Below are 25,659 nucleotides of genomic sequence, written 5' to 3' on the forward strand. Positions count from 1 at the left end.
GGCATGGAATGACATCAGTAGAAGCATAAGCTTGAGTGGAGCTTTTAAAAGTAGGAAAGATCATAATATGAAGATAAATTTGGGATTCAAGAGGAAAGATTGGGGCAAATATTCTTTTATAGGACGAGCAGTAAGGGATTGTAATAAATTATCAAGGGAAATGTTCGATAAATTTCCAAGTTCGTTGAAAATATTCAAGAAAAATCTAGGTAAATAATAAATAAAAGTAAAAAGACTTCCATAGCGCTAGAATGAAGGAATATTGGGCTAAGAGGAAGAAACAAGCTCACTAGAGTCAAGAACCACGTGGTCCATCGTAGGCATAAACGAAGAAGAAGAAGAAGAAGAAATAAATAAATAAATAAATAAATAAATAAATAAATGTAAATATGAGGTAAACAATTGACAGGGAAGCTGCCACCTGGGCGAGTGCCCTAAATGCAGATGATTGATGATTGATGAATGACAATCAATAAAGATCCAGCCACTTTGCACAGGGAAAACTCCAGGAGGGGTTGAAAATTTTGAAGAGCAATTATACGAAGAGTCATTGCGGTAAAAATCCGAAATACATTTTATATTTATTTTTTGTCCAGACGTTGCACACGCAACTTTTGTTTGCTCTCGTTGAACTCACGAATCGCCGCTCGCATCGTGTACCCGGCAACAATTACGACATTATCTAACACTCAGCGTGTCGGCTGTTGCTGCGTTTCAATTTAAAATGCCACGGTTATCAAGAGTTGCCACACTGCACTGGCGTAGCCAGGGGGGGACCCAGGGGGGCCGGGCCCCCCCCAAAATATTTCCTGAAACTAGAGCGAGGATTAGCCGTTGTTTTACGTACGGTACGAACAACTTAAAATCGTACGCCGAAATGTTAAGTTAACGTAGCGACAAGAATCTATTAGTAGGGCTCAATAGGGACATACATAATTCTCCATATTTGTACTACTTGAATGAAAGGAAGACACTTAGGATTGTGATGCGCGAGGATATTTTCCTGTAGAGGCCTCAGTATTGGGAATGAAACCGTGTATTAACAAATGTCAAGACATGAAGAAAGGGCCAGTTAGCAAGGGATTACTCAGTAGGGGGCCGGAACGTGACCACCGAGATAACGGGGGCCACGTCCAGAAACAGCTGCAAGCTTACAACATCGTGTCAGCTTTTGCAGATCGGTTCCAGGAAACAACAATGTCCTAGGGATCCTCGGGTTGTACCGTGGTTGAGAGGTGCGCTGTATTTGAGTTGCAGCGTTGGGAAGACTGTGACAGGATTGTGATCTGCACGTTAGTTCCTCATTTTGTGCCATATAAGTAACATTTTTTGAAGAAGGGACCGTTTTGTCACTGAAAAGCCAACACTATGTGCATCCTCGGTAAGTTATGAATTTTTTTTTTAAATTCTTACAGTGCCAAGACAATCGCGGATGCGTGCCTAAGTTCGATAGGTAGGCCTATATACTTTGTCAAATGCCCGGGGACTGATTGGAACCTCAAATGGCACCATCAAAAGTGCGGGTAAATACTTTATACTTGGCGGGCATGATAACTCAGTTCCAATGCTTCTATCTTCTCATCAGGACGGCCCAGGCTTGAATCGCAGTCGATACATGAAACACGTTTAAAATGGGAAGTCACGTTCTATTGATACGGATTCTACTTAAAAACTAGATCCCGTCCCTTACCTTTCCTTATACTTTTGAGTCAGAACCGCATCATTTATGGTGGTGTATTTTGAGTATCCAACCATTCTTCGGACTTACCTTGTACCTTAAATGGTGAGTGGATGCAGTGGCGTACCCACAAAATAATTTCAGTGGGTGGGGTGTAAGTCCAGGCCAGTAGTGTGGATACAACTTTCCCTTGGAAGGGGTTGTGAAAAGATTTTTTATTTTTTTATTTAGAATTTGCTTTACGTCGCACCGTAGGTCTTCAATGGCGACGATGGGAAAGGAAAGGGCTGAGAGTGGGAAGAAGCGGCCGTGGCCTTAATTAAGGCACAGCCCCAGCATTTGCCTGGTGTGAAAATGGGAAACCACAGAAAACCATATTTAGGGCTGCCGACAGAGGTGTTTGAACCCACTATCTCCCGGATGCAAGCACACAGCTGTGCGCCCCTAACTGCACGGCCAACTCGCCCGGTGAATATGAAAAGAAAGCCGGTCCTACCGAGTGCGGTGACGGATCTTCAGTAGATATTGTTGGTTTTGATTGTTACCATGTACAATCATAGCTTTTGTACTTTTAACATAAACCGGCTGCATTATTGATAATATCGTTCTTCGTTTGGGAGGAAGTAGAATCTTCATTTAATTTGTCTTCTTAAAAAAAAAAAAGGAACCACTTTGGTACTACACCCCGTGAAGGTGACTACCTTCCAGGCCGTATATATTTCGATTACGAGAGACTCAAGGAAAACTCTACTGCACCCAAAAACAAGGCTGCATCCTCCCCATCCCATGCCTTTCTTAACTTTGTCAGTGCCGGGAATCGAATGCAGGATGTCTTAAGTCAAATTCGAAAATAAGGAGACCTAAAAGTACCAGCCGGCCCCACAGTGTACGGGTAGCGTGCCTGCCTCTTACCGGAGGCCCCGGGTTCTATTCCCAGCCAGGTCAGGGACTTTTACCTGGATCTGAGGGCTGGTTCGAGGTACACTCAGCCCACGTGTTTATAATTGAGGAGCTATCTAACGGTGAGATGGCGGCCCCGGTCTAGAAAGCCAGGAATAACAGCGGAGAGGATTCGTCGTGCTGACCACACAACACCTCGTAATCTGCAGGCCTCTGGGCTGAACAGCCGTCGCTTGGTAGGCGATGGCGCTTCGGGGCTGTTACGTCATGGAGTTTAATTTGGAAAAGTGAACAGAGAAGGAAGCGACACCCCTGCAAGGTTCCTTAGCTTCCAGCTAGTTCTTCTGTCCGGCCTCGTGCGTTTAGGACAGTAAGAAAACGTACGCCTTAATAAATGCTCCTCATAAAACCTTTGTAAAAATACTAGCTGCATCTATTTATAACAATAATCACAAACGCCTCCTTTTCATGTGGCTCAGTTGGTTGAGTCGCTGTCCTTCTGTGCCTGAGTTCGCAGGTTCAAATCCCGGATTGGATCGGTAACCCTTAAAACGGTGTTGAAATGGCAACAGCTCAGTGTCGTTGATTTCTGGCACGTTAATAAAAATTATAGATACGAATATTAGCGTCACGAAACTCTAACTTTATACTACTATATTCTGTATCCCAGACTTGCGTGGAAAAGTAATTAACAATTTACTTTACGTCACACGGACACATATAGGTCTTATGGCGACGTCGGGATAGGAAATGCCTAGGAGTGGGAAGGAAGCGGCCGTGGCCTTAATTAAGGTACGGCCCCAGCATTTGCTTGGTGTGAAAATGGGGAAATCACGGGAAAACATTTTCAGGGCTGCCGACAGTGGGGTTCGAATCCACTATCTCCCGGATGCAAGCTCACAGCTGCGTGGTCCTAACCGCGTTGGAAACTAACAGGACAAGGTAAACCCTACATAGCATTTGTTGTAAATTGTAGTTTTCTTTACCAACTAACAAAATATCTATACCCATACGCTTTACATTATTTATTTATTTATTTATTTATTTATTTATTTATTTATTTATTTATTTATTTATTTATTTATTTATTTATTTATTTATTTATTTATTTATTTATTAGTGCCTTCAGTACAGTGGCGAAGTTAGGGCTCCAGACCCTCTTGTACACTTAACCACACACTAATCAAAATAAATAAAATACTGAGATTCTTAAAATAGTTAAAACTACACAAGAATTTAAAATAAATTTAAATAAATTACTTACTAAATATTCGGTGGTGGGGTCATGTGAGCCGAATGGAGGAGGATAGGTTGCCTAGGAGAATAATGGACTCTGCTATGGAGGGTAAAAGAAGAAGAGGTAGACCAAGACGACGATGGTTAGACTCGGTTTCTAACGATTTAAAGATAAGAGGTATAGAACTAAATGAGGCCACAACACTAGTTGCAAATCGAGGATTGTGGCGACGTTTAGTAAATTCACGGAGGCTTGCAGACTGAACGCCGAAAGGCATAACAGTCTATAATGATAATGTATGTATGTATGTAAATTAATATTAGAACTAATTAATATTAAAAACTCTTAAACATGGCTATTCCTCAGGAACGCACACATTCATATTTCAACCATTCAGTCAGCTGTCCTCAGCAGGTAGTCTCGGCAGGTGACCTTAAATCGTGATTTTAAAAAGCTAGTTTCTCTGACCTGAACTGGCAGGGAATTCCATAATCTGGCGACAGTCACCACAAATGATCTAATAATTTTATTTGTGCGGTACAGTGGAATAGAAAGAATGGATCTAGAACGTGTATTAATGTTGTAAAATGATTATAAAAAGACGAATTTAGAAGAAATATACATTGGCTGACTTTCAGCTACCACTCTGATCACCATCGTTAAAGTGTGCAGCTGCCGACGTTTATCAGACATCAACCATGAGACAGCCTGATAGTATGGGGTGATATGAAAATCGTACGGTACTCGATATTGTAAATAAATCGCAGGCAGGAATTCAGTGCTCGTTGAAGTTTAAGTGTTTCTTCTCTCGTCATGTCAACTAAAACAACGTCACAATAATCAAGAATAGGGAAAATGAGTGTCTGTATTAGTTTGGCCTGTAGCTCAAATGGAAATGCATTCCTCTGTCGTTTAAGAGGGTGAAGTACTCCAAAAATCTGTTTACGTATTTCTTTCGTTTGATCAGACCAATCAACTGTTACATTCATCATTACGCCGGGATTTTTAACCGTTTTACTGTAGGGAATAATGTTACCATACAGTACGATAGGCGGGATTGCGACATTGTTTGAGAAGCTCAGTAATTTTCGTGATACAATTATAATTGTCTGAGTTTTTTTTTGCAGTTTAGTATAAGAGAGCTTCGTTGTGCATATACACTGAGTCGTCGGAGGTCCCTGTTAATATCTTGTCTTGCAGTGTCGATATAGCCTATTTAAAGATCGTCAGCACAGAGGTCATGTGTGTTATTTCCTGTCACAGATGGTATGTCATTGATATAAATACAGAAACTTAGGGGCCGTAGAATACTGCCCTGTGGGGCAACACTAAGTTTCATTTTCCATTTAGAGGCCTTGTCGTTTACTGTTACACGCTGTTGACGGTTACTCATAATGTTATGTATAAAAGTAACAGGAATATCATATACACCTGTAGTCTTTGATTCAATCGAGTACAAAGCCTTTTAACCTGATTTTCTGTGTCACTGTGAAATGTGAATGGCGGATTGGCTGGAGGGGAGGGCGGTGAGTCGGTGCAGTTAATTTGGGTAGGTTGAATATTTATTCTACTAAAGTAATCGTTCAGTTCGTCAAGTGGAATGTCAGGAGTTGTCTATCTCTGTTGATATTTTCCTATTCCCAGAGCTCTAAGTTGGTCCCATGCGCGATTAGAATTTAAGTTGTTAGCTGAAATCCGAAAATATATGCATTTTTTAAATTTCTGATTAACTGCTTTGTGCGATTTCTTAAGATGCGATTAGATTCGAAGTCTGTATCATCTAGGGTTTGTTTATAATGTCGAAATAACGAGTCACGGTGGGCCATCATTCTCTTGCCTTCATCATCTAGTTATGGACAAGAAGGACGAGAAACCTGTATTCGACGCGCGCGCAAGCGCGCGCGTGTGTGTTTGTGTGTGTATCTTTGCCGCATTATTTGTATAAAATGTCACTTCTTTATTGCTTACCACATGACCATTATTATTATAACATTACCGTATTTGTTCTAAACCAGAATATTGCATCCTTACTCAAAGTGTTTATTCTTGCATTCATTTCACTTCTACGCGGAATATATGAAATGCTGCAGTTATGTTGGGATGGGAGTAACGGAGGTAGCCGGGGGACGGGGTTGTCGTCCAAGGAGTCCAGACACCCCAGGAGTTTTAACGAAAGTTCTTTTATTGAGCATTTTATATATAATGTGCATTAATATTAGCTTCCGGAGTCCGGAATTATCAGTGTTGAGGCCTTCGGTTCAGACGGTTCCGGGTTCGATTCCCGGCTGGGTCGGGGATTTTAATCGCGTCTGAATAATTCTCCTGGCTTGGGACTGGGTGTTTGTCCCAACATATTCATATTCAGACAACATACTACATTACCAACCACCAAATAAACACACAACACTGATTACATCCCTCTATATGGGGTTGGCGTCGGGAAAGACATCCGGCCGTAAAACAGGGCCAAATCCACATGTGCGACACATTTCGCATCCGCGACCCCACACATGTGGGAAAAGTGGGGAAGAAGAAGAAGGAAATTACTATTAGCTTCCGGAATCCGCACGAATCCACCACTCTTACTTGGATCCAAGGACACTCATTTCCTTTTTCGGTATTTTACACCACCTAAACTATGGAAGTTTGGACACCTATCAAAATAAAATTCTGGATGAATGGGCCCCCCCCCCCAGACTGAAATCCTGGCTACGCTACTGCCACACTGGCTAGTTTCTAAGTAAATCTTGTGGAAAATTTTTAAAAAAATCGAGCTATATATTGAGGGAGTTGCCCGTACAGTTAGGAGCGCGCAGCTGTGAGCTTGCATTCGGGAGATAGTGGGTTCGAACCCCACTGTCGGCAGCCCTGAAGATGGTTTTCCGTGGTTTCTCATTTTCACACAAGGCAAATGTTAGGGTTGCGCCTTGATTAAGGCGACGGACGCTTCCTTCCCACCCCTAGCCCTTTCCTATCCCATCCTCGCCATAAGTCCTATCTATATCGGTGCGACGGTGTGTCGGTGTAAAAAAAATCATTTCTGGATTTTGGCAGGAATACAGTAACTTGAGCCTTCCCTGATTCCCTTTGACCGTGCAAGTTGGCCGTACCGTTACGGGCGCTCAGCTGTGAGCTTGCATCCGGGAGATAGTGGGTTCGAACCCCACTGTCGGCAGCGCTGAAGATGATTTTACGTAGTTTCCCCATTTTCACACCAGGCAAGTGCTGGGGCTATACATTAATTAAGGCCACGGCCGCTTCTTTCCCACTTCAGCCCTTTCCTGTCCCATCGTCCCCATTGATTTACAAAATTTCATAAGCAGTTAACTTATTTCATTTATTAGAGGAAAACAGTGGCTTAAAATCAATTCACCTCATGTTCCTCATTGTCACCCGACGTTTGGAGTATCGATGTCAAGAAGAAAAGTAAGTGGATTATAAGCGAACCACAGGTTTCCTCTCAATGGAGAAATACCACCAGTTTTCATTTTCTGAATTCTTTTATGCTCTCGGTGGAAAGCTGAAAGCATTATTTAAATTTTCTTCAGTTCGTGGACATTGCAGTCACATTTTTCTGGGGGCCGTTTCAACGTATGCTTTCTTTGATACTGTTTTTATAATCACTCAATGTTACATTCCGCAGTTCCGGAGCATTGTGATAATCCCCAATTAAATCGCAGTGTTTTCAATAGCCCATTTCATCTTGTCGCACGGAAATTGTAGCACCGATCCACACACTGTCGGATCCCGGGCAACACTGTTCGATAAGCAAATTTTCGAGGCATGCGGCACCAGAGAGTGTTTGACAGGTGGCAACATGTCTCATGGCACACAGTCGCACGCTACATGTCGTGCCGTGTTTCTTCAACTGAAAGTCGACTGCAGTATGCTTCACTGTCGCATGCTCCATGTCGCCCAAATGTTGCCTCAGTGGAATCCCGCCTTAAGACCTGTCGGTGCAACGTAAAGCCAATTGTAAAAAAATATATATTAAAAAAATATTCCCTTTGATTCAACATTGTAAGAATCCTCCAGCGAGCCGGGCAAGCATTACCTCCGATACTTTAGATACATCGCCAGAAGAAATGGTACCATAGAGAAGAATAAGGTTAACACAAGATAATTCGAGAGAGGCATCCAATTCGATGAGTGGACCAGGTGCTAGGGATATCTCTCCAAGGGACTAGCCAGATGGCGCTAGACCGCCAGACCTAGCGAGATCATATTACAAGTGACAAAACATGAGATGCCACCACGCCTTGTCGAGGACTCAAGATTGAGGAGCAAACAAGCATTTCGTGTCCTCGTCCCACTATCAATCAATCAATCACTACTGATCTGCATTTAGGGCAGTCGCCCACGTGGCAGATTCCCTATCTGTTGTTTTCCTAGCCTTTTCTTAAATGATCGCAAAGAAATTGGAAAATTATTGAACATGTCCCTTGGTTATTCCAATCCCTAACTCCCCTTCCTATAAACGAATATTTGCCCCAATTTGTCCTCTTGAATTCCAACTTTATCTTCATATTGTGATATTTCCTACTTTTATAAACGCCACTCAAACTTATTCGTCTACTGATGTCCTCCCACGCCATCCCTCCACTGACAGCTCGGAACATACCACCTAATCGAGCAGCTCGTCTCCTTTCTCCCAAGTCTTCCCAGCCCAAACTTTGCAACTTCTTTGTAACGCTACTCTTTTGTCGAAAATCACCCAGAACAAATCGAGCTGCTTTTCTTTGGATTTTTTCCAGTTCTTGAATCAAGTAATCCTGGTGAGGGTCGCATACACTGGAACCATACTCTAGTTGGGGTCTTACCAGAGGCTTGTATGCCCTCTCCTTTACATTCTCACTACAACCCCTAATTACCCTCGTAACCATGTGCAGAGATCTGTACCCTTTATTTACAACCCCATTTGTGATAACCCCAATGAAGATCTTTCCTTATATTAACATATAGGTATTTACAATGATCCCCAAAAGGAACCTTCAACCCATCAACGCAGTAATTAAAAATGAGAATACTTTCCCTGTTTGTGAAACTCACAACCTGACTTTTAACCCCGTTTATCATCATACCATTGCCCACCGTCCATCTCACAACACTATCGAGGTCACCCTGCAGCCGCTCACAATCTTGTAACTTATTTATTACTCTGTACAAAATAACATCATCTGCAAACAGCCTTATCTCTGATTCCACTTCTTTACACATATCATTGATATATATAAGAAAACATAATGGTCCGATAATACTGCCCTGGGGAATTCCCCTCTTAATTATTACAGGGTCAGATAAAGCTTCGCCTACTCTAATTCTCTGAGTTCTATTTTCTAGAAATATAGCCACCCATTCAGTCACTCATTTTTCCCGAGGTGGTGCAGCTCTTTTCAGCCACACAGCCAGTAGAGGCGAGCTGCATGTACCATTTTAACCACATACCAGCCCTCCTTTCTTTCTTTCTTTCTTTCTTTCTTTCTTAATCTGCTTACTCTCCAGAGTTGGTTTTTCCCTCGGGCTCAGCGAGGGATTCCACCTCTACCGCCTCAAGGGCAGTGTCCTGGAGCGTGAGATTTTGGATCGGGGAGGGATACAACTGGGAATGAGGACCAGTACCTCGCCCAGGCTGCTTCACCTGCTATGCTGAACAGGGGCCTTGTGGGGAAATGGGAAGATTGGAAGGGATAGGCAAGGAAGAGGGAATGAAGCGGCCGTGGCCTTAAGTTAGGTACCATCTCGGCATTTGCCTGGATGAGAAGTGGGAAACTACGGAAAACAACTTCGAGGACTGCTGTGGTGGGAGTCGCACTCAACTGACCTCGTAAGACTGAGTGGACCCCGCCGTTCCAGCCCTCGTACCACTTACCAAATTTAGTGGCAAAGCCGGTAATCGAACCCGAGCCTCCGGGGTTGGTAGCCAATCGCGCTAACCACTACACCACATAGCAGCGCTCCTGCCATTCTTAAATTTCTGGCAGTACCGGGAATTGTGCTAACCGTTACGCTACGGTGGCGGGCAGGATTGAGGGGAAAGAGAGAGTAACAATGAACTCAGCATTCTTGGCAGAGCAAGAAAGGAAGGAAAGCAGAGAAGGTTGTCACTACACAGTACCTCTTTTTACTTTATTAAAATAAACTAGCTGATGTACCCGTGCTTCGCTACGGGATTCTCAGAAAGACTGACTTGGTGGTTTTCCTAACTGAATTCAACATAGGTCATTACAAAAACGTCAGTAGGAATGTAGCGATTGAAAGCAATGTTATGATATAAAATACTCGATCAAATGAAAAGCCGCACACTTTCTCGCTTTCAACGAAGAGTACTACGGTGCCGATCTAAGAGTCCAAAGTTCCAGAGCTGGAATATCCAGGTCGCAGACTGCCGTGAACACTCCTCTGTCATTATTCCGTTAAATATGCACACTACTCAATCCAATCAGTGGCTCAGAGTAGGGATTGTATAGCTCGAATACTATGATGAACCAGTGTGTTACGTACCAGATATATCAGAAAATGTATGAACCAGAGGAATGGCATGCTAAAGAAGAAGGTTATCTTACTCCCCAGCTACTTCCCACCAATATACAGGCAGGCTGTTACAGTCGGTAAGACCAAGCGAGTTGGCCGTGTGGTTAGGGGCGCGCAGCTGTGAGATTGCATCCGGGAGATAGTGGATTCGAACCCCACTGCCGGCAACCCTGAAGATGGTATTCGGGAGATGGTGGGTTCGAGCCCCACTGTCGGCAGCTCTGACGATGGTTCTCCGTGGTTTCCCATTTTCACACCAGGCAAATGCCGGGACTGTACCTTAATTAAAGCCACGGCCGCTTCCTTCTACTTCCTAGACCTTTCCTATCCCATCGTCGCATAAGACATATCTGTGTCGGTGCGACGTTAAGCAAAAAAAATGGAATTCCGTGGTTTCCCATTTTCACACCAGTCACACCAGGCTGTACCTTAAAGCCAAGGCCGCTTCCTTCACACCACTATTCATTTCCTATCCCATCGACGCCATAAGACCTACCTGTGTCGGTGCGACGTCAAGCAAATTTTAAAAAATCTCGGTACGCTGCAGTAATCCTATCTATCGGGGATGAGAGGAAAGAGAAGACAAAAAGCACATCACAACAAACAATGGACAATGTAGTGTTATTGTTGATAAAGTTTATGAGCTTTCTATATTGCAGGCCTTCACATCTTTCGACTGTGTGATATTAGGGTGTCTTACAAAATTATTTATATCGTAGACTGTAGTTCCTTATTCTCAGACTTTACATACCGATTTTCACTAAATCCTGTTTACCCATTTTCTCGTGACTCGGCGCTGATATGGACTTAGTAACAAAAATCCAAATTCATGAATATCTCCGATTATATGCGGTACGGTAACAATGTATAAGACATAAGTGATTGGAAATTTAATAACTTCTTACATAACTACTACTAACTTACGACATAACTAAAGTTAGGTTAGTTATGTAGTATTTATGGATACGACCACTAATAACATAAATAACTTATTTGAGAATTACATTTCAGACCTTCCCCTAAACTACCATTTCACTCAGCGTGAATAAAATCATTTGTAGCCTAGATTGCAGTGGTTCATCACCCGTCATTACATACCGATTTTCATTAAATTCTCTTCAGCCGTTTTATCATGATGCGTGCATACAGACAGACAGACAGACAGACAGACAGACAGACAGACAGACAGACAGACAGACAGACAGACAGAAATTACGGAAAAGTAAAAAATGCATTTCGTTGTCACTGTGGACATAACCGACACAGAAATACCATTCTTTTCAAATTCTGAGTAATGTACAGACAAAACTCTTATTTTATATATATAGATTTATAGATACGACCACTAATAACATAAAGAACTTATTTGAGAATTACATTTCAGGCCTTCACCTAAACTGCCATTTCACTCAGCGAGGATAAAATAATTTATAGCCGAGCCTGTAGTGGTTTATCACCCGACGTTACATACCGATTTTCATTAAACTCTCTTCAGCCGTTTTCTATTGATGCGTGTACAATCATAAAGACAGACAGACAGACAGACAGACATTACGGAAAAGTAAAATATGCATTTCTTTGTTACTGTGGACATGACAGATACAGAAATACCATTCATTTCAAATTCTGAGCCATGTACAGCAAAACACTTGTTTTATATATAGATTACATTTCAGGCCTTCCCCTAAACTACCACTTCACTCAGTGCGAATAACATTATTGATAGCCTAGATTATAGCGACCTATTCCCCGACTTTGCATACCAATTTTCGTGAAGAAACGACCACTAATAAAATAAATATTTGACAATTACATTTTAGGCCTTCCCCTAAACTACCATTTTTCTCAGCTTGTATAGCCTATATTGTAGCGACTTATTTTCCAGCTTTGTCTAGCGATTGTCATTAAGACACGACCACTAATAACATAAATATTTGAGAAATAAATTTCAGGCCTTCCCCTAAACTACCATTTCACTCAGCGTGATTAAAATAATTTATAGCCTAGATTGTAGTGGTTCATCACCCGACTTTACATTCCGATTTTCATAAAATTCTCTTCAGCCGTTTTCTCGTGATGCGTGTACATACATACATACAGACAGATAGACAGACAGACAGACAGACAGACAGACAGACAGACAGACAGGCATTACGGAAAAGTAAAAAATGCATTTTCTTGTTACTGTGGACATGACCGATACAAAAATACCATTCTTTTCAAATTCTGAGCAATGTACAGACAAAACTCTTATTTTATATATATAGATTGTTCAAGGTGAAATTTATCCTCCAGATTCAGTGAGAACGGCGTCGGTAACAAGCGTGTTTGACCGTCCGCGATACCTTCTCTAGTCCCCAAGACTATCATCAAAGTCTTGCCAGCAGCACGGTTATTACATTACAGTACCTGCCCTCCAACCTCACAACCCCACCCTCTAGGCGGACTTCCTTAGAATAAGGGTTGCTCTTCCTCCACGACTTCAGTGTATCCTAGTATCTAAAGCAGTACGCGTGTTTTAGTTCCCTTTAGTGCCTTTAGGGCACGGGTGTCAAAACGTGCCCGCCATAGCGCAGTGCCCGTACTAGAAATACCCGTATAATGGGTACGAACATGCCGGGTGGTTTACTCCTCACTCAGCGCTTACCACTCATTTCTCTTCACACAGGAAGCTGAGAGATGCAAAACAAACCAATATATTTCAATAGTGGCGTTCATGCCGACACTTCATTCATTCCTCTTCTCTCCGCTCCGCCCTCAAGAATCAAATCGGTTTGATTTGGAGCGATGTGCTTCTTGAATGGTGGTGTGCGATTGGTGGACTCAAGGCAAACGCAGTCTACTCGTAATATTATTAGCCTGTGTTCATTGAAAGTAAAATATCAATATTAAATTAGTACGTTACTTGTTTAATATTTATACTCTACAAATTTTTCTTCCGATAAAGTACGGATTACTTTATTGAAATGGAGAATAATTTTACGTTACTATTGCGTACGTTGTTGTCATTACAACCAGTTTTTCTTCGATGGAAATAGGATTACAAAAAAAATGTTGCAAAGTTTGGGCTGGAAAGACTTGGGAGAAAGGAGACGAGCTGCTCGAACTAGAAGAAGTATTTCATCAAGTTGGTGATGTTCAGTATATCACCAGAGGAAGAATTGTCTGTTGCTATGTCTTGTTAGATATAGTATTTTAACTCTTATGACTAAGGATCATTATGAAGAAATGCGCCACGAAATTAGCGATACTAAAATAAATTGTGTGTGACGCTATGTTGCCTAGCAACCGTACAGGCTGTGATGCGAAGTATTGATGGACGGCTATGAATGAGATACATATAGAAGTCTCTACACCTATCTTTGTGAAATTATGCAAATAAAGTAATCTTTATCAATTTTATTTTCACGATCAGTTGATTTTCCCAAAGGAATTTGACGCAGTTTTTCATCTCTCTCTTGGCATAGGCCAGCGCAACATGTAGCTTCCATTCTGTATGAGTGTGGCTGAGTGGTGACATTCTTAACACTAGTGCGTTTGGATGCCGTGAACGGTGCAATCTGAGGGGTCACTTGGGCTGCATTAACACTTTCTGTCTCAAGGAAAAGAGCAGTGACCGAGCGGGTTGGCCGTGCGATTAGGGTCGCGCAGCTGTAAGCTTGTATTCGGGAGATAGTGGGTTCGAATCCCACCGTTGGCAGCTCTGAAGATGGCTTTCTCTCTTTTCCCATTCCCACAACAGGCTGTCCCTTAATTAAAGCCACGGCCGTTACCTTCCCAATCCTAGCTCTTTTCCTTTCTTCCGTCCCCGAAAACCTTCAAAGTGTTAGCGCGACGTTAACCAAGCAGCCAGAAAAGAAGGAAAGCGATGGCGATCTACCTCACTCTTGTATGCTTCATATCATCTTCACTTCGTTTTTGCGATATTCTTATAACCGTATAACTAGGGCTCGGAAGTTGAAGACCTATATATTTCCTAAAAGAAACCTAAAATATCCAAACAAAAGGACCTAAAACTAGCAAAAAGGACGAATAAAATGCGATCCAAATGCATTCATAAATTTAGTTTTAGTTACATATTTAATGAAAGAATATAATGTTCAAAAATGCAAAATTCTGGTGGTAAGCAACGAACCAAACCAAACCCCATGGCACTACAGCCCTTGAAGGGCCTTTACCTACCAAGCGACCGCTGCTCAGCCCGAATACCTGCAGATTATGAGGTGTCGTGTGGTCAGCACGACGAATCCTCTCGGCCGTTATTCTTGGTTTTCGAGACCGGGGGCAAGCAGCGTACAGTGCAAACATATATGAATAAAATAATTCTTTCAGACAGTAGATATTTTAATAATAACAATTTTAAAAAAGGAATTCCGTGTTTGTTAAAAAATTACTTGCAGAATTTAGAGTTAAAAATTTTTTCCACCTAAAATTAATTCAGCGAACCCGCAATGGACATCCTGGAGAAATAAACTGAAATTAGTATAACTGGAATAATATCTGGGTTTAACCACACTAGGGTGGAGAAATTATAATTCGGAAAACTTACCTCATTTGGTTTCGCAGCATGTCACAATAGTCATCTCCAAGTTTTTATGTGTAAAGTATCGTCGGTTTTCAGACAGAACGTTGTGAAACATCGGGAAACTTCTCTCATCAACGGATGTTAAGGGTTTATACTCGAATCAAGTAAGATCTTCCTTTTCAAAACCATTCACATCTAATTTTCTCCTTACAATATTTCACTATCTTGCACATAATTTCTTTTCATTTTCTTTCCTATTTGTTTTACGTCACGCCGACACAGATAGGTTTTATGGCGACAGAAAGGCCTAGGAGAGTGAAGGCAGCGGCCGTGGCCTTAATTAAGGTATAGCCCCAGTTTTTGCCTGGTGTGAAAATAGGAAACCACAGAAAACCATTTCAGGACTGCCGACAGTGGGGTACGAACCGCACATAATTTCATATCCCTGATTTTTTTCAAGCACTAGTTTCATTTCTTCATTTAACCCCTTAACTGGCTACTAAATTCTCCACATGCGTAACCTGCCGTGGGTACTTTTTTCCCCACTTTGTGATATTTAAATATTTCCTTCATAAATGTGTACACAATTAGTTTAATCTAATACGATAGTAATTATTATTCTTCAATAATGTGATACTAACATTATGTACATTATTTACATTGTTATGAATCCAAATGTGTTACTAACATTATTTACATTGTTCTGAATCAGGATGATTATAGGTTTTGTAGATTGTTATCTGTGTGATATAGGCGGAAACAAGGTGTTACACACAAAGCCTTTTCACAGTCAGGACACCAGTATGACGTTTCCTTCCTCTTCCCTTGGGACCAACACACAATACACCTTCGGAACCGTCGAAATACCCGCACAATCAAGCCGATCTACTTTACATTTGGAAGCCATGCTTCGCGACATAAATGGCTGCGCGGGAACTTCGTGCAAGGCGCCAAAACAAATGCATTTCACGAAGCTGTGACAGCTCTAAGAAACAATACACAGCGTGATCTCGTGGAAAACATATCAACTAATGTGATAGATTCCATGGACACGCCGTATGCCTTCACCGTCATGATACATACGCGATAAATTTTACTTACGATCGACTAATGCCGTCATACTCACTGTAGAAGCCCAGCGCGAAAACGTCTAAAGACGCCATACCCACTTAAGGGGTTTCATTTTCTCTTTCCTTAGATATGGTACAAACATATGTACAGTCTGCGAAACTTTTAGTGATAGTTCGTTTTACGGGGGGGGGGGGGGGGGATGAGGAGTAAGGAGGGAGATATACCGGTTCCGGTAATACTGCCAACTGAATGGAAATGAAATCTGAATTGAATCGATAGTATGATCGATCGATATGAATTTTCTAAACCGTCATTTCCATGTAGGAGTTCTAGATTGTTCCTATGATGTACTTTGATTTTCCTCACGTTCAGGCTTAACCTATATTTTGACTTTGCTGTTTAAATAACAACAGTATTTAAAGTGTTGCAATTATACCGCCAGATGTCTCACGGCGATGCATAATCGATTCATTTTTTTTTTATGTCAGAGGCTGCCAATACGAATCACGAAGATAACCGAGCTGTACCGATTCAGCACTAGGGAGCCGAAGTATCACTAAAAGTTTCGCGTACTGTATTTACTACAGAAAATATGTTTAAGAGGTGATGAATGAACTAATGATGATTCGAATTGAGAATGGGCAGTACAATGTAGTCTAAAGAAGGTGAAGTTGCAAAAAAAGCCGTTAAGACCTTAAAAAGGACCATAACCCAAATAACGCCGAAAAAGACAAAAAAGGACAAATAAAACCCACCATTTTCTGGCCTACAATGACCCAGAATGAACATACACTCGAGAGAAAAAGGATTTTTCCTCAACTTCCGAGCCCTAGTTATAACATTTAACGCAACCAACCTTCAGGCTTATGATTCAACAGACAGACTAGAGGAAGAGACAGATTGATAGGACTCGTCCTAAAATACTACGGACTAGATCACAACAATGACAAGGCTTTTTTCGAACAATCAGACGTGCTGTCGGTGCCCCGCGTGTTCACAGCGATCAGATGGTTGCCCACATCGCCGCTCCGTTCCCTTTACCAAGTCATGTTGTTACTTTTTATCACTGACACAGTTGCCGACTTTAAACCATGAACGTGAGTGGAATAAATGAGACACGGATAACGATTTACTGACTTCAAAATCATTTCTGATGAGGGAGTGTTGAGCTCCAGGGCGTTTGGCAAGGAGATCTCAGTCTCGATTAAGAGCGTTCAGAAAAGTGATCTGTAAAGGGGTCGAGGCTAAACTCACTAAGCTGTAATTAAATAATATATAAATATGAAATGATAACTCATGTAGGTCACTAAGAGAATCAAGACCAGCCTCTAATATGACATTGGAGCTAACAGGAGGAATTATTGTTCTTAAACTGGAGCAGAAGAATCTATTCAGTGCTGTAGTCCCAAAATTCTCACATGGCATGAAAAATCCTGGATGCTAGGCCACCCTGGCGTTTAAAATTAGTGGTTTACAGCTAATTACAACAAAATTCCCTCAATATGGCATAAATTGAAGACATTTTAGAGCCTCCGTGGCTCAGACGGCAGCGCGTCGGCCTCTCACCGCTGGATACCGTGGTTCAAATCCCGGACACTCCATGTGAGATTTGTGCTGCACAAAGCGGAGGCGGGACAGGTTTTTCTCCGGGTACTCCGGTTTTTCCTGTCATCTTTCATTGCAGCAACACTCTCCATTCTGATTTCATATCATCTATCAATCATTAATAAATCACTTTGGAAGTGGCGACCCTATCGTACTACTAGCCTATATATGATTTATTCATTACATCCCTGATCCGGTCAATGACTGGAAAACAGGTTGTAGGTTTTCATTTTCATTTCAGAATACATTGACGAAGGTGACATCCATATTTCAATGCACTACATAGTCTTCTACTGCGCCTATTTATAGCTACTTATTAAAAAAATCCAAGGCGCCCCTTTTCATCTGCGATGGCACTATTTCACCGGAACTAACTCTTGAATCGGTGTAAGTTGCAGTACTGTAGTTCTGCAGCCAAGTCTTCATATATTTCTCTCTTTCTTAATCTGTTTACCCTCCAGGGTTGGCTTTTCCCTCGGACTCAGCGAGGGATCCCACCTCTACCGCCTCAAGTGCATTGTCCTGAAGCGTGAGACATTGGGTCGGTGGATACAACTTGGGAGAATGACCAGTACCTAGCCCAGGCGGCCTCACCTGCTATGTTGAACAGAGACCTTGGTGGGGGATGGGAAGATTGGAAGGAATAGACAAGGAAGAGGGAAGAAAGCGGCCGTGGCCTTAAGTTAGGTACCATCCTGGCATTTGCCTAGAGGAGAAGTGGGAAACCACGGAAAACCACTTCTAGGATGGCTAAGGTGGGAATCGAACCCACCTCTAATCATTTGACCTCCCGAGGCTGAGTAGACCCCGTTCCAGCCCTCGTACCACTTTTCAAATTTCGTGGCAGAGTCGGGAATCGAACCCGGGCCTCCGGGGGTGGCAGCTAATCACGCTAACCACTACACCACAGAGGCGGACCTTCATGTATTTCCCAAGCTTGAATCGCTCAACTGGTGAGGCATTTGAATGTATGAACATACGGTTGGAGACGTAAGCAACAAATAGTGATGAGTAGGATCCGGAAGTTGAAGACCTATAGGCCTACATTTCTTTTAAAAAACTATCAAAAGCCCAAAAATATCCACATAAAAAAGACCTAAAAACTGGAAAAAGGGACGTAAAAATGCGATCCAAATTCATCTATTACTTTTAATTGCATATTTATTTAAGGAATATAATGCTCAAAAATGCAAAATTCTGGTGATATGCAACACACAGTGCAGAAACATATGAGTGAAATACGTCTTCTTTCAGAGAGTATATATTTTTAGATTAACATAATTTAAAAAAGGAATTCCGTATCTGTTTTTAAAAAAGTACTTGCAAAATTTGGAATGAAATATTTTTTCCACCTAGAATTAAGTTAGTGAACTCACAATGCACATTCTGGAGAAAGAAACTGAAATTAGTATAATGGGAAATATATTTGGCATAAAAACACTAGGGTTACAGAAATTAGAATTCGGAAACTTTACCTCAGTTGGCTATTCAGTATATCAAAATAGTCATCTCCATGTTCTTAAGTGTAAAGGATGGTCGGTTTTCAGACAGCACGTTGCGAAACATCGAGAAAGTTCTCTCCACATCAACGGATGTTAAGGGTTCATGCTTTAAGCAAGTGAGGTCTTTCTCTTCAAAAAACCGAGCTCGATAGCTGCAGTCGCTTAAGTGGGGCCAATATACAGTATTCGGGAGATAGCGGGCTCGAACCCCACTGTCAGCAACCTCATGTGGGTAGATTTACTGGCACGTAAAAGAACTCCTGCGGGACTAAATTCCGGCGTCTGCGAAAACCACAAAAGTATTTATTGGGCCGTAGAAACAAATAACATTATTATTATTATTATTATTATTATTATTATTATTATTATTATTATTATTTAAAAGCACCGACTGTTTTATTTAATTGATTTAATCCAGGATGACCAAGTGAGTACACACACAGACCACAACACACAATTATATACCTAGCGAGATGGCCGTGCGGTTAGGGGAGCGCAGCTGTGAGCTTGTATTGGGGAGATACTGGATTGTCGGCAGCCCTGAAGATGATTTTCCATGGTTTTCAATTTTCACACAAGGCAAATGCTAGGGCTATAATATAATTAAGGCTACGGTCACTTTCTTCCCACTCCTAGCCCTTTCCTGTCCCATCGTCACCAACGTAAAGCAACTAGTAAAAAAAAAAAAACTCAGTTATACTCGACAATGAATTACAGCACTTCACTAATTACAGGCTACTTACAAAAGTCTCTTCTGTTCTCACAGCGGGTCTTCCACTGGCAGTCTTTACCCGGAACGGGCGATCCTCCGTAACCATCGCGTCACTGCGCACGCACCACACAGTAGTGTTGGCTACTGAATGCATGATTCGAAGCAGTGTATCGATTCATTCAAGTGCCCGAGTGAATCGATTCACAGAAACGGCGAGCTCACGGCACACGATTCAGCTTACTCCCAGCGGACAGTGCTGAGTGGCGCACTCACTGGACGTTGACGGGGAGCCGAGCTTCTGCTGCAACGAGGCAGTGAATCATGGCACATCGAAAGAATCGTGAACGAGCGCGGCACAGTGAGACACATGTTACACACGGCTCCTTATCGGCTCACTGGACACGCGGAGAGCCGAGCTTCCGCTGCAGCGAGACAGTGAATCATGGCACATCGAAAGAATCGTGAACGAGCGCGGCACAGTGAGACACATGTTACACACGGCTCCTTATCGGCTCACTGGACACGCGGAGAGCCGAGCTTCTGCTGCAGCGAGGCAGTGAATCATGGCACATCGAAAGAATCGTGAACGAGCGCGGCTCAGTGAGACACATGTTACACACGGCTCCTTATCGGCTCACTTGACACGCGGAGAGCCGAGCTTCCGCTGCAGCGAGACATACAGTGAGCCATGCTACACTGAAAGAATCGTATGCTATAATGGACTCTGGAGCTCAGCTCATTTGAAAAAAATACCCATTTGCATTCACTGTCCTCTTCTTACAGGGAGGTTTAAATAATAGATGGATTTATTTGCAGTGTTAAAAAGGTAGTCACAACATAATTCTGAAGTAGCTAGTAAGTAGACAGGCTATTAGGTTATACGATTTATTAGTTTAATGAATCTTAGTATTATAACTTAGTTGACATTTGACAATTAAACTCGACTCTAGCCTGCCCTATGACCATGAGTCATGCTCATGACCACTCAAAAGTACCTGTTTTTTATTGGGAAGAACGGCTCAGTATTTTCTCAGTTCATATGTCACATCGTTGCACAAGACTTCAATCATATGTGGACAGACGCAATAACAGTAACTTATGTTGAATCAGAAAACCAGCGGGCTACTGTACATCTCGGGTAGCCTATACAAAATATGACGATTTTAAAAAATCAGCTGATAGAAAAATACATATTTTCAAAAATGACTGAGCGAGTTGTCGTGCGGTTAATATCGCGTGGCTATGCGCTTGCATTCGGGGGATGGTGGGTTCGAATCCCACCGTCGGCAGCCGTTAAGATGGTTTTCCGTAGTTTCCCCATTTTCACGCCAGGAAATGCTGGGACTGTACCTTAATTCAGGCCATGGCTTCTACCTTCCTAATCCTAACCTTTCCCACCCTGCGTCGCCGGAAACCTTCGATGTATTAGAGTAACTAGCATTTTTTCTAAGAAAGGAGTTCATAGTATGAAGACCAGATGGCAGCTGCGAGCACTGAATGCTGTTGCTGCTGTCTTACCAGCACATACTACACAGATCCAGTAGGAGCGGTGACCAATGAGCCGTGAATCGGATCACTGTATCGATTCAGTAACGTGAACGGAATCAAATGAATCGATTCAGTAAAATGAATCGAATGTCCCATCACTACCACACAGCAAAACCATGCAGTCACGCTCAGCGCACGACTGCTGTAGACTATACTTGGTTCTCCAGACAAGACCGATAACTTGTACACGCACGCACATTAATGGTGCCCCGACATAAACAATCAACACTGCACCACTCCAGTACTGAAAAGGAGGGGAGAGCGTAAAGGGATAGTGTTGAAGGCCACTCCAGTACTGAAAAGGAGGGGAAGGGAGTGAACAGGTAGTGCTGAATACACAGTGTGTGTATTCCGGCGTTATACTATCCTATCCTATCCTATCCTATCCTATCCTATCCTATCCTATCCTATCCTATCCTGTCCTATCCTATCCTATCACAGGTGAATTGAGGTCATATTATTGGCATGTGGGAGGCTCACATGGTCCCAAGCAATAGCACAAGCAATACCATGCAGTATTTAAGACAGTTTGGAGATGGATAGAAATATGGCAAGAACGAGGTGAAGAAGGATTGGTAGACCCGATATAACGCAGCTACAAAATATTCCTAACTAGTATAAAATACTTTTCGGTTAAAAAGGAGGTTACCTCTTAATACTGTAATTAACAGAGTAGGTTACTTTTTTATTTTTTAAATGTTAAAATGCTATTTGTTCGGGGCGTCGAACTATAGAGTTCTTTTGCCCCCTGCTTGCACAATATATGAACCTGCATGTAATTGGAATTGCGGAAGTGTTGAGTGTTGAATGTGAGAAACGTTAAGGACAACACAAACACGCAGTCCCCAGGCCAGGGATATAATCATTTACAATTAAAACCCCCTGACCCGGCCGGGAATCGAACCCGGGGCGGCCGGACGCGTTGCCCCGTACACCGCGGGGCCGGACGAGTAGGTAACCTAATGCTGTATTTCAATACATCCGCCATTGTGCCCATTTCGATCACAACGAAGTCTGCATGCAGTCCATGCAGCAATGCGTTAAGCGAGAAGGTGAGTCATTGTGCCTTCGACACTACCTCTTCACTCCCTTCGCCCATGTTTTGTACTATATTAGCCTTCAACACTACCCCCTTCACTCTCTCCTCTTCTTTTCAGTACTGGAGTGGGGCAGTGTTGATTGTTTATGTCGGGACACCATTAATGTGCACGTCTGTACAATCAACTCACGTGACCCCTCTACACACTGAACTCTCAGATCACAACTCGTAACTGACTACTCAACAATCTCTTCGAAGAGAGCCTGCTTTTATACGCCCGATGATGAAGTTCTAGTATGTTCGGACTACGGTCAGAATACGAGTGTTCTAGTTTCACCTTCCAGAAAAGGATATGTTAACAGGGACGTACCAGAAGGAAAGGTTCTTGAGAGCTAAACAACTTTAAAGAAAATTACACTGAAGCCACAATATAGAATTGTAAATGAACATACACATGGAACAACACTGAGGCATGTAAGTTATTTTCAGGTCATCAGGTACTACAACAAATATGGATCCAAAACACTGCAAGTTGTAGTTCCTAAATTTTTGAACAAGTTGCCCTCAGAACTGACACACTTGAAAACAAAATATCAACTAAAAAAACATGTGAAACTATGGATCATAGATAATAAATTACAGTTTAAATATTTGTTCATGAGTGAAAAATGTACCAAAGACTTATCTATTTTGAATGATACTTTCAGGGATTGAGAAATACCCACACCACAGGACAAATTTACAATACTAATGGAAATGTACAAACCTTATTAATATTGTAAGCAGTAACATTGCAACAATGTATACAACTTCACCGGCAAATAAGTACATCAAGTGCTTTGCAGGTGTAAATAATTGCAAAGAAAATGTTAATATCCTACTGCATATTTGCAAATGTATTTCAGATAAGTTATAAATAAATAAAATTATTATTATTATTATTATTATTATTATTATTATGCTCTACGGGTAGTGTGCCTCACCCTTACCTGGAGGCACCAGGTTCGATTACCAGCCAGATCAGGGATCCTTACCTGAATCCGAGAGGTGGTTCGAAGTCCCTTCAGCTACGTGATTACAATTAAGGAGCTATTCGCGTTGAGGTAGTGGCATCGGTCTAGAAACCACGAATAATAGCCGGGAGGAATCGTCGCGCTGACCACGCGTTACCTCGCATTTTGCATGACTTAGGCCTGAATTCCGGTCGCTTGGTAGGCCCATGAGGGATGTAGCGCCGTGGTGTTTATTATTATTATTATTATTATTATTATTATTATTATTATTATTATTATTATTATTATTATTATTATTATTATTATTATTATTATTATTATTATTATTATTATTATTATTGCCGGCCTCGTGGTGTAGGGGTAGAGTGCCTGTCTCTTACCCGGAGGCCCCGGGTTCGATTCTCGGCCAGGTCAGGGATTTTTACCTGGACCTGAGGGCTGGTTCGAGGTTCACTCAGCCTACGTGATTAGAATTGAGGAGCTATCTGACGGTGAGATAGCGGCCCCGGTCTAGAAAGTCAAGAATAACGGCCGAGAGGATTCGTCGTGCTGACCACATGACACCCCGTAATCTGCAAGCGTTCGGGCTGAGCAGCGGTCGCTTGGTAGGCTATGGGTAGCGTGCCTCACCCTCACCTGGAGGGCCCGGGTTCGATTTCCAGCTAGACCAGGGATCCTTACCTGAATCCGAGAGCTGGTTCGAAGTCCCTTCAGCTGCGTGATTACAACTAAGGAGCTATTTTAATTTAAGGTAGTGGCCTCGGTCTAGAAACCACAAATAATAGCCGAGAGGATTCGTTCCGATGACCACGCGTTACCTCGCAATTGCCATGCTTTCGGGATGAATTCTGGTCGCTTGGAAGGCACATCAGGTATGTAGCGCCATGGAGTTCATTATTATTATTATTATTATTATTATTATTATTATTATTATTATTATTATTATTATTATTATACGTCATGTTGGCCGGCAGGGTAGGAGAGGTGGCGGTATACAATTTCTAATTACTAGATTGCATGCCAAATGCCTGTATTCAGTTTCAAAACTCTTCACAGTGTTCGTATAGAGAGAGGGCACATGATACTGTTGATGTTCATTCGTCCGTCGGGTGATGAACAGATCCTTTGGTGCTATTAGATAAGAGTAGGCTATGTACAAGTGCCGGGTTTCACTCTCTCCCTTCTTACAATCACACGTCAGTCGTTTCATTTCATTAACTCTTCTGATGAGGTTGACGTCAGGAAAGAAGGCATCCGGCCGTAAAAATATATCTACGAAGATTCATCTCAGTTTATACCCGACCCCGTAAGGTTGGACACACATTCTTCGGCCAGGGACTGGTGATCGTAACCTCTCTCTCATGCTCCAGTTCAGTAACAATTCCTTCCGTCAGTTACAAGGTCCTATCGAAGGCTTGTCGTGATACTCCCCACGGCCAGCGTGGATTATTTCACATGTATATGTTATTTAATTATGGATTAACAAGTTCTGCCTCGACTCTTTTACAAATACGTAATTGAGGTTGTCAAGGTTCCACAAACTGACCCACCAAGCAAGTTGACAGCGCGGTTAGGGTCGAAGTATGTTCAAATCCCACCGTCAGCAGTCCTGAAGGTGGTTGATCATTTTCACAGCAGACAATTACTGGGGTTGTACCTTAGCTTAGGCCAAAGCCGCTACCTTCTCAATCATTAACCTCTCCCAACTTGGTGCCGCCGAAAACATTCAAAGTGTTGGTGCGACGTTAAACCACTATTAATTTTTTTTTTTTTTTTTGCTAGGGGCTTTACGTCGCGCCGACACAGATAGGTCTTATGGCAACGATGGGACAGGAAAGGCCTAGAAGTTGGAAGGAAGCGGCCGTGGCCTTAATTAAGGTACATCCCCAGCATTTGCCTGGTGTGAAAATGGGAAACCACGGAAAACCATTTTCAGGGCTGCCGATAGTGGGATTCGAACCTACTATCTCCCGGATGCAAGCTCACAGCCGCGCGCCTCTACGCGCACGGCCAACTCGCCCGGTAAACCACTATTAAAAAGAAGAAAAACGCACCCATCAGTTATCAATCAGTCCATTTATTTTACTTCTAAAATTCATTTAAAAGTTTTACAGAGCATGTAAACACAACCGATTTCATACTGTGTCAAATTGTATACGTTCGTCAAAGTAACGTTTAGTCACGGATGATGTTATTCTGTATAGAGTAATAAATAAATTACAAGATGGTGAGCAACTGCAGAATGACCTCAATGATGTTGTGAGATGGACAGTAGGCAATGGTATGGTGATAAACGGG

General features: G+C 42.3%; 1 protein-coding gene across 1 annotated transcript in view; it reads left to right on the forward strand.

Annotated features, from left to right (window-relative positions):
• Positions 1–25,659, forward strand: part of LOC136884051 (carbonic anhydrase 2) — a 309,717-nt gene that overhangs the window by 176,699 nt on the left and 107,359 nt on the right. The gene's annotated exons all lie outside the window — the stretch shown is intronic.

Source organism: Anabrus simplex, chromosome 1, assembly GCF_040414725.1.
Source record: "Anabrus simplex isolate iqAnaSimp1 chromosome 1, ASM4041472v1, whole genome shotgun sequence".
Taxonomy (NCBI): Eukaryota; Metazoa; Arthropoda; class Insecta; order Orthoptera; family Tettigoniidae; genus Anabrus; species Anabrus simplex.